At 50.3% G+C, this 9,214-nt stretch overlaps 1 long non-coding RNA gene across 1 annotated transcript; it reads left to right on the top strand.

Moving 5' to 3' along the window:
- Positions 1 to 410: 410 nt before the first annotated feature.
- LOC310689536 lies at positions 411 to 8,773 on the top strand. The gene is made up of 2 exons (XR_014517457.1): positions 411 to 3,428; positions 8,384 to 8,773. It is a non-coding gene; the product is annotated as an uncharacterized lncRNA (long non-coding RNA).
- The last annotated feature ends 441 nt before the right edge of the window (positions 8,774 to 9,214 follow it).

Below are 9,214 nucleotides of genomic sequence, written 5' to 3' on the forward strand. Positions count from 1 at the left end.
TATATCAGCAGCGAGTTGGTCTGGATGTCCTTTGAGTTCCCTCCATCTCTTTGATTTGCTCGCATATATAGGGATGCGGGTGGCACTGTGGGTTTAACCACAGAGCCTAGGACTTGCCGATCAGAAGGTCAGCTGTTTGAATCCCCACGACGGGGGAGCTCCCATTGCTCGGTCCCTGCTCCTGCCAACCTAGCAGTTCGAAAGCACATAAAAGTGCAAGTAGATAAATAGGTACCACTCCAGCGGGAAGGTAAATGGCGTTTCTGTGCGCTGCTCTGGTTCACCAGAAGAGGCTTAGTCATGCTGGCCACATGACCTGGAAGCTGTACGCCGGCTCCCTTGGCCAATAAAGCAAGATGAGCACCGCAACCCCAGAGTCGGCCACGACTGGACTTAATGGTCAGGGGTCCCTTTACCTTTACCTTACTGTGCATCAAAGTATTGGCTGCACTTACTCAGTTGGGTCAAACCCTTCGAGAATTTCTCATCCACACACTTATGGAGACAAACACAACAGCTGGACCTGGCTCCCACAAGTGAGACTTGTCTTCTACAGGAATTGCGTCCTTTGTCTCCGGTGTCAAAACATCAGCATACCCCACTTGTCTATCTAATCTTCTCACCTGAACTATTTATGGTATTTTTCTAGTGCCTGTCACTGAAGTATTCAAACATTGGTAGAGGGGGGAAAAATCCCTCAGAAATGTCATTTATGCACACTAATTCTTTGCAACATTCTGATCTCTCCAAGTTTCACAATCCCCATGCCTTCTTTGTCTCTGTTTTAGGTGCTGCTTGCTTGTTGGCTCTCTGCTTTCTATCAGCTTGACAGGTTTAAACAGCCATAGTAGAATTCCTTTGGCTTGAATGTTGGGCTAGTTGCCTTCTCTGCCAGCTCAGAACCCAATACTAAGACTCCAGATGGTCACAGTAGTAGATCTATGCTTTTGATATAAATCACTTGGCCTTTGGATGGAAGCCTTTGAAACGACACCCTGTAGAATGAGGCTACTCCTCTCAGCTTTAAGAAAACACATACTGTTTCTACTAGAATATTAAAACTGTGTGGAGCTTGGAGGGTTGACTCCTTGTTATTACTTAATAAGTACCAGATGAGTTTCAATGTAATGACAACACAATGTGGAAAACAATACGGAATAGCATTTTATTGCTACGAGCGCGCGCGCACACACACACACACATTTTGAACCTTTTCCATGGAGAAATTACTTTTGTTCACACCCACCTTTGAGTTCTTCCCCTTTGGAAACTTCTGCACTACTGCAATTCAGTTGCAAATGAAGCACTATCATCTCCTATCTAAACAAAGCTGAAGTAAGGGTAATGGCCCATTGTCCGATTTATCCCTTGCTACCCCACCCTAAAACTTCAAGAGGATTAAGGAAGCAAACTAGCCTTTCACATAGACCAAAAGGACTTTGAGGACCTCAGGAGTAAAAATAATTCCTTATCTTCAAACCCATTATTTCTCATTTCTATGTTGATCTGTGCCTTAAAAATAAAAAAGTATAAATTTATTTTTAAAATTTTGTGAACTGCAAAGAGTTGCCTAAGCGAGGCACAGGCAAACTTGGCCCTCCAGATGTTTTGGGACTACAACTCCCATCATCCCTGACCACTGGTCCTGTTAGCTAGGGATGATGGGAGTTGTAGTCCCAAAACATCTGGAGGGCCGAGTTTGCCTATGCCTGGCCTAAGTAGTATACATGATAATAAAATAAAATTGCAGGGAAAAGTCACTAAAATCTAATTTATCTATCTCCACTGGAGAATTTAGGTCCACTAATTTAAGTGAGTGTACCCTGAGTGAAACTTAGCCAAGTTCCAGCCACAAGAAAACTTCATGTCCCATTCTGATCTGCTTTTATTGATGCTCCCTTAAGCCACATCAGTTTCTTTGGATCATAAGATAAAGTTGTGCTGCTCTTCCCATTATTGTAGTCAAGGTTTTGTGGTGCATATACATATATTTCCAGCTAGCTCGCTGCTTCCTAGAAGGTGGAGGTGGGGAGTTAAAAATGTCCTGCTAAAAAAACCAACAGTGTAAGGATATCTGCTCTTTTCGTAAGGACTTTTTGACCTGGGCGGAAGGAAGGTATTTTAAAAGGTATTTCACATTAAACACAAGCGAGTGCATACAGAGAATATGCGAGGTGGAAAAGGTACTATAAATCTTTTATTGCTCTGCATCTGGGATGACCACGTTAGTCAAGACTCAGTTATGCAGATTTTCCAAAACTAATGACAATAAAAACTTTACAGCTCACTGGGCCTTCACATACTTTTTGCTCACACTCAGTCCTTTATTTCTTCTGACCCTTTGCCCCATTTCTTTGTACAGAAATAGAAAACAGTCTTGTAGCATGTCAGACCGTCAGTTCATCCAGCACAGTGTTTGTCTGCACCAACTGACAAGAGGCTGTCCGGGGCTTCAGACCAGGAGTCTCTCTCGCAGTCTGACCTGGATATCCCAGGGATTGAAACTAGGACCTTATTTATTTACTTTACTACCTTTCTAGGCTGGATCTACATTGACCTGTTTAACTTTATTCTCCCCTATTAGAACAATATTAGGCATGCCGCTCTAAAATGTCACAGGGCATACTTGTTATTATTATTTGCATTGGTTTTTTCCATCAAATGTAAGTAATTCTCAGCCACACCGTTTCCCAAAATGCTGTTTCTTTTCCTGCTGCTGGTTCCTCTGCTCCACCCTCTGGCGTCACATTTTAATTCTTCCTCCCTCCCTCCTTCCCTCATGTCCTTTGTTATCTACCCCTCGAATACCATTGGAGAGGGGTTGGTGCTTGAAGGCAGTAAAAAAAAGGTTAAAATGCTACATAGGGACATATGAGCAGTTTTTCACTGATACAGCAGCAGAAAACAATTAAAATTAGGCAACGAAAAAGCCAAGGTATTAACACATTATGAATGTAAAGAGCAGGATGTCATGTGTCCATCTACATCAGGCATAGGCAAACTCGGCTCTCCAAATGTTTTGGGACTACAACTCCCATCATCCCTAGCTAACAGGACCAGTGGTCAGGGATGATGGGAACTGAAGTCTCAAAGCATCTGAAGGGCCAAGTTTGCCTATGAAAACTACATTATCAAACCATTCCTTAACCCTTCCATGATGCTAAAAACCAGGAGTGTGGATCTGTCCCAGCCCACTTTTCCTCCAGGGACCTTGAGGTAGCAGATATAGTTTTCCTCCCCCACCATTTTATCCTCACAACAACCTTGTGAGGTTGTTGTGCTGGCAGGGAGAAAGGCACAAGCCCAATAGTAGGTGGAACCAGATCCAATGGCAGGCAGAGAGGCAGAGTCATCCCCTGATTGATTGTAAGCAAGAAGGCAGGCAGGCAGGGACTGGCTGAGGGCAGAATGAGTGAAATATACTCAGAGTCGCAAAGTGATTTCATGCTCTTTATTCAGCTCATAGTGGTGAGGAGGAATGAATGAAAGTCCCCTCAAAGTCTCTGCTTTATATACATTATTTACACAATGGCCTGCACATGATTGGTTAATTCTGGAATTCTAGTGTAAGCCAATCAGGTTGTGGATTCACTTATATCTGGAGCATGATTGGGTGGTTCCTGCCAACCAATCATACTGCTGCATTGTTCTTGGACCAATCAGACTGCTGCATTCTGAATCCTATTGTTCTAGGACCAATCAGACTGCTGCAATTTGGATCCTATTGTTCTAGGACCAATCAGACTGCTGCAGTTTGGATCCTATTCAACTCAGTACATAACACCCCTCCCCTCTAAGTTCCAGTCCTGCCCGGGAGGTCGCATTCATAGTCCTCGAGGTACGCCGGCGGCCTACGTGTGCGTTGCGGCCTGTGGTGTTCCCTGGTCCGGGGTTCAGGTTCTGGCTCGTGTTCCAAGGATGCTGGCTGTGATGGGCCTGTTTGGTCTGGCGCAACCGGCTCGCTCAGTAGTGGTTCTGGTTCCGGTGTCCTTTCGGCCTCGCGGGTCCTCTCTGTATTTACTGATTCTGCCTCTCCTGCTGGCCCCTCCTGGTCTATGGGCCTCACTGCCCCTCTGTTCCCTTGGGACTCCTCTGACCTTTCCTCCTCCTGGTTTTCTCCTGGGAATCGTCGCCGTATCTGGTCGCAGTGGCGGCGCCAGCATTGCCCCCCATCCGTTAGCACCTCGTACGACACGGGGCCAGTGACCCTGGTGACTGTGGCGGGTACCCATGCTGGGCCTGCCCCAAAATTCTTTGCGTACACTGGGTCCTGGGCCTCGAAGGTCCGGGGGTTCCTGCCTTCCCCCACTACTACCTCATCCTGAGCTCTATCGGGGTGAAGGCGGTCCAATCTGATTGCAAGGCGCCGACCCATTAGTAGTTCAGCGGGGCTCCGGCCAGTCGTTGAGCTGGGGGTGCTGTGCTGTGCTAGGAGGAATGTGGCAAGGCGGTACTCCCAATCCCCTTGCGTCATGCGGCGAAGGGTGTCCTTGGTGGTCCGCACCATGCGTTCTGCTTGGCCATTGGTGGCAGGGTGGAATGGCGCCGAACGGATGTGGCGGATGGCGTTCTGCGCTGTGAAGGTTTGGAATTCTCCTGACGTAAATGCAGTCCCGTTGTCTGAGACGAGAGTGTCAGGGAGCCCGTGGGTTGCAAACAGCCTGCGTAGTACCCGGATGGCTGCGGATGTGGAAGTGGACGGTACCAGTGCGACTTCCAGCCATTTGGTGTAGGAGTCCACCACTATGAGGAATGTTTTCCCCTGAAAGGGGCCAGCGAAGTCCACATGCAGGCGTGACCATGGTGCTCGGGCGGACTCCCAGGACTGGACTGGAGCCCTTGGGGAATCTGGGCGGGATTCTTGGCAGGCCTGGCAGTGTTTGACCCAGGCCTCTATCTCTCCGTCGATCCCTGGCCACCACACATAACTCCTGGCAAGGGCCTTCATTCTTACTACCCCTGGATGTGTCTCGTGTAGGGCTGTGAGGACCCTTTTGCGGAGGGGCTGGGGAACAACGACCCTGCTTCCCCATAACAGGCACCCCTTGTGGGCCGACAGTTCATGTTTGCGGGTTGTGTAGCCAGCGAATTCTGGCCCAGGGCTGCTGCTGGGCCATCCCCTCCACACCCAGTCCAGGACCCGGGAGATGACCCTATCTTTCTTGGAATGGCGTGCAACTTCTTGTGCCTGAATGGGGCGTTCGGGAAGCAGCTCCAGGCTCATAACCTCTTGTGCAGGTGCTGGGTCGGGGCCTGTTTCCGGTAGTGGTAGCCTGCTGAGGGCGTCTGCATGGCCCATTGCCTTCCCCGGGCGGTGAATCAGTGCATACTGGTAACTGGCAAGGAAAATTGACCACCTGAGGATGCGAGGAGACAGCACTTGGGGGGTCTGCTTTTCGGGGGCAAACAAGCCAAGCAACGGCTTGTGGTCAGTCACCACGGTGAAGGGCCGCCCGTACAAGAAATCATGGATTTTTTTTACTCCCTTCACGATTGCCAAACCCTCCTTGTCTATTTGCGAGTAGTTCCGCTCGGTTGCGTTGAGTGTCTGGGAAAAGTATGCCACCGGTACCTCTCTTCCATCCGGGAGTTGGTGTCCCAGGACAGCACCAATGCCATAGGGTGAGGCGTCGCATGCTAGCACCACCGGCAGCCTCTCGTCGAAGTGTGCCAAGACCGAGTTTGAGACAAGCAAGTCCTTGACTGCCTGGAATGCGGCCTCCTGGCGCTGGCCCCACACCCAAGGGGCCCGCTTGTCCAGGAGTCTGTGTAGGGGCTCTGCTACCGCCGCCTTGTGGGGAAGGAAGGAATGGTAAAAGTTCAATAGTCCCAAGAAGGCCTGAAGTTCAGTCTTGCTCTTGGGTGCTGGGGCATCACAGATGGCCCGTACCTTGTCCCCAGTCGGGTGGACCCCTTCTGCGTCCACCATAAATCCCAGAAAGTCCACCTGAGGCACTCCTAGTAGACATTTTTCCCGCTTCACCTTGAGACCCGCCGTCTGGAAACGGTGCAGAACAGTGCGGAGGCGGTCCTCAAACTCCTCTGGTGTGGGCCCGGCAATCAACACATCATCGAAGAAGGGGGTGACGCCAGGAATCCCTTTAAGGAGCGAGTCCATTAGATTCTGGAATATGCCTGGTGCCACGCTGACACCGAATTGCAGCCGCTTTACCCTGAACGCTCCTCTGTGCGTCACAATCGTCTGTGCCTCTGCTGTGGCCTCATCTACTGGCAGCTGTTGATATGCTTGGGCCAAGTCCAGCTTGCCAAAAATTTTCGACCCAGCCAGGGTGGCAAGGACATGGCTGACCACTGGCACTGGGTATGCATGGGCCGTGAGGGCCTTGTTTATGGTACATTTGTAGTCTGCGCAGATGCGGACCGAACCATTGGGCTTGACGGGTGTGACGATTGGGGTTTCCCAGGGGGCATTAGGCACCGGCTCCAGCACTCCTTGCTCCACGAGCCGGTCCAATTCCTCGTCTATACGGGGTTTCAGGGCGAACGGGACCCGGCGGGCCTTGAGCCTGACCGGTCGTACTGCGGGGTCAAGCTGTAGAGCAATGGGGGGGCCTGTATACTGTCCCAATTTTCCATCGAAAACCCCTGGAAATTCCTTGCAGATGGCGTCCACGTCCACTTGTAAGGTAGTGTGGTTCACCCCGGTGATGGCTAGCCCCAGTGGTCCAAACCATGCCAATCCCAGTAAGCTAATGTAGGGGCCCTTGACCACTAGCAAGTCCAGTTGCCGCGTCCGCCCTCGGTATTGCACCCTGAAGGTCCCCACCCCCATTGTGGGGACCTTACGTTTCTGGAAGTCCCGGAGGGTGAATGGGGCCGGCCTGAGTTTGGGACCCCCAGTAGGACACAGTTTCCTTAAGGTCCTTGCCGAGATTATGGATAGAGTTGAACCCGTGTCAAGCTCCATGCGGCATGGGGCCCCCTCTATCTGTACCTCTACATAAATTTTCTCTACGTTGGGGTGGGGCAACTGGTATACCTGGAGGTCCGTGAGCTCCGTAGAGTTGCCTTGGTGCGTTGGGCCCCGGGACCTGGGGCTCTTGGATTGGTCATCTGATGCCTGGCGTCGGGTGGGCCGAGCTCGACACACCCGGGCGATGTGTCCCAATTTTCTGCACTGCCTGCACTCTGCGTTACGGAAATGGCAGGTCCTCCTCTCGTGACTTTCCCCGCAGCTTGCGCAGTTCCCTCCTTCTCGTCGAGGCCGCTGTGGTATGTGGGCTGCTTGAGTGCGCTGCTGTACTCGGTGCACCTCCTCCCTGTCAGATCCTGAGTCATCGGTGAGGTCTTCATGGTGGACCCTCGGTTGGGGTGGCAGGCTCGGCCGTGCCTCTTGCGTCGACCTCTTGGCAGCTTCCGTTGCCAGGGCCTCCTCCAGAGCAACCTGGAACGTTAGGTCCTTCTTGGCGTAGAGGCGTCGTTGCAGCTTCTCATCCTTCAGGCCACCGACAAGGCGGTCACGAAGCATGTTCTCCAGCTCTGAGAAGTTGCAGAACCGGGCAGCTTGGCGGAGAGAGGTCACAAACCCAGTTATGGTTTCCCCAGGGGCTTGCCGCTTTGCGTAGAAGGCATTTCGACGAGCCACCACTGAGGGCTGTGGCGAAAAGTGCCCCTTCAGCTGTTCCATTATTGTTTTGTATGGAACAGTAGCGACGTCTTCAGGTGCAAGGAGAGCCCGGGCGATTTCAAATGTCTCCTCTCCGCAGATGCTGAAGAATATCGCCCTCTTCTTGGCGTCTTCTTCATCGGTGATCCCTTTCGCTTCTAGAAGGAAGGTGAAACGGGAGGCGTACGCTTCCCAGTCTCCAGATGCTGGGTTGAACGGCGAGAAGCTGCTGTCGGTTGCCATTCTGAGTTCCTTGCGTCCCGGAGCTGAAGCCTGGATACACGGTGCGAGGCAGCGGTGCGGCAGGTGGCGGTGCTGCGGTGCTGTGTGTGGCAGTCAGCTCAGCGGGATCCCACCTTCGTCGCCAGTGAAATATACTCAGAGTCGCAAAGTGATTTCATGCTCTTTATTCAGCTCATAGTGGTGAGGAGGAATGAATGAAAGTCCCCTCAAAGTCTCTGCTTTATATACATTATTTACACAATGGCCTGCACATGATTGGTTAATTCTGGAATTCTAGTGTAAGCCAATCAGGTTGTGGATTCACTTATATCTGGAGCATGATTGGGTGGTTCCTGCCAACCAATCATACTGATGCATTGTTCTTGGACCAATCAGACTGCTGCATTCTGAATCCTATTGTTCTAGGACCAATCAGACTGCTGCAATTTGGATCCTATTGTTCTAGGACCAATCAGACTGCTGCAGTTTGGATCCTATTCAACTCAGTACATAACAATGAGGTTGGTGGGGCAGTACCATTTGCCCTAAGCAACCAGCCTCCACTGGCTTCAGGGTGTCCAAAGGCAATTGGAGTAGCATAGGATTTGCCCATGTTACTATGCCCATTCCCTCTCTCACCCATCCAGATGTGCCGCATAATAAGTTTACAATCTGTCATCGTGACAACTTGGGATCAGGGTTCATTGCCAGTCTGATGGCATCCTTGGGTCATAGCATGATCACTAATAGTGTGGAATAGTACTACTGTACTGGGGCAGCCTTCTGTTGCCCCACATGTGACTCTGTCACAGTCCTGTCTATTCTTTCATCTGGGTTTATATTGCATATTGGCAGTGAGATTTGCAGAATGGTGTAACTTTGTTTTGCAAGCTGCTCTGAGGATGTATTTCAGTGGAAGGGGAAGCCAACACATCTGTACTGCACAAAATAATAAAAAGAATGGGTATTTCTGTTGCAGTCGCAGTCTGGGTGTGGATAGCTTTGCCATGCAGGCCTCCAGTCCTTCTAATAAATACATTAAGGGTGTCCCCCATTAAGCATCTATCACCCTCCTGTTTGTTTGTTTTCTTCTTTCCTTCCACATCACCATGAGTCATGCTGTGTGGTTTTTTAAAAAATAATAATAGCAGGTCACAAGAAAGTTGTCCAAATTTGTCACGTTGTGCCACAGCTAGCGATTTATTGGCTAGCTGTTGTGCAGCAAATGTTCTCTGTCTCTCTATAGAGGTCACTCTGCTTTAAAAAAGAAAGAAAAAGAAATCCGGCAAATGAGAAAACAAAGGCCACTTGGGTTTGATATGTTCAGAGCAAATAGTTATCATCTGATTGAAGAACAATGACTCC

This window comes from Podarcis liolepis, assembly GCF_965112155.1.
Source record: "Podarcis liolepis genome assembly, chromosome: 12".
Taxonomy (NCBI): Eukaryota; Metazoa; Chordata; class Lepidosauria; order Squamata; family Lacertidae; genus Podarcis; species Podarcis liolepis.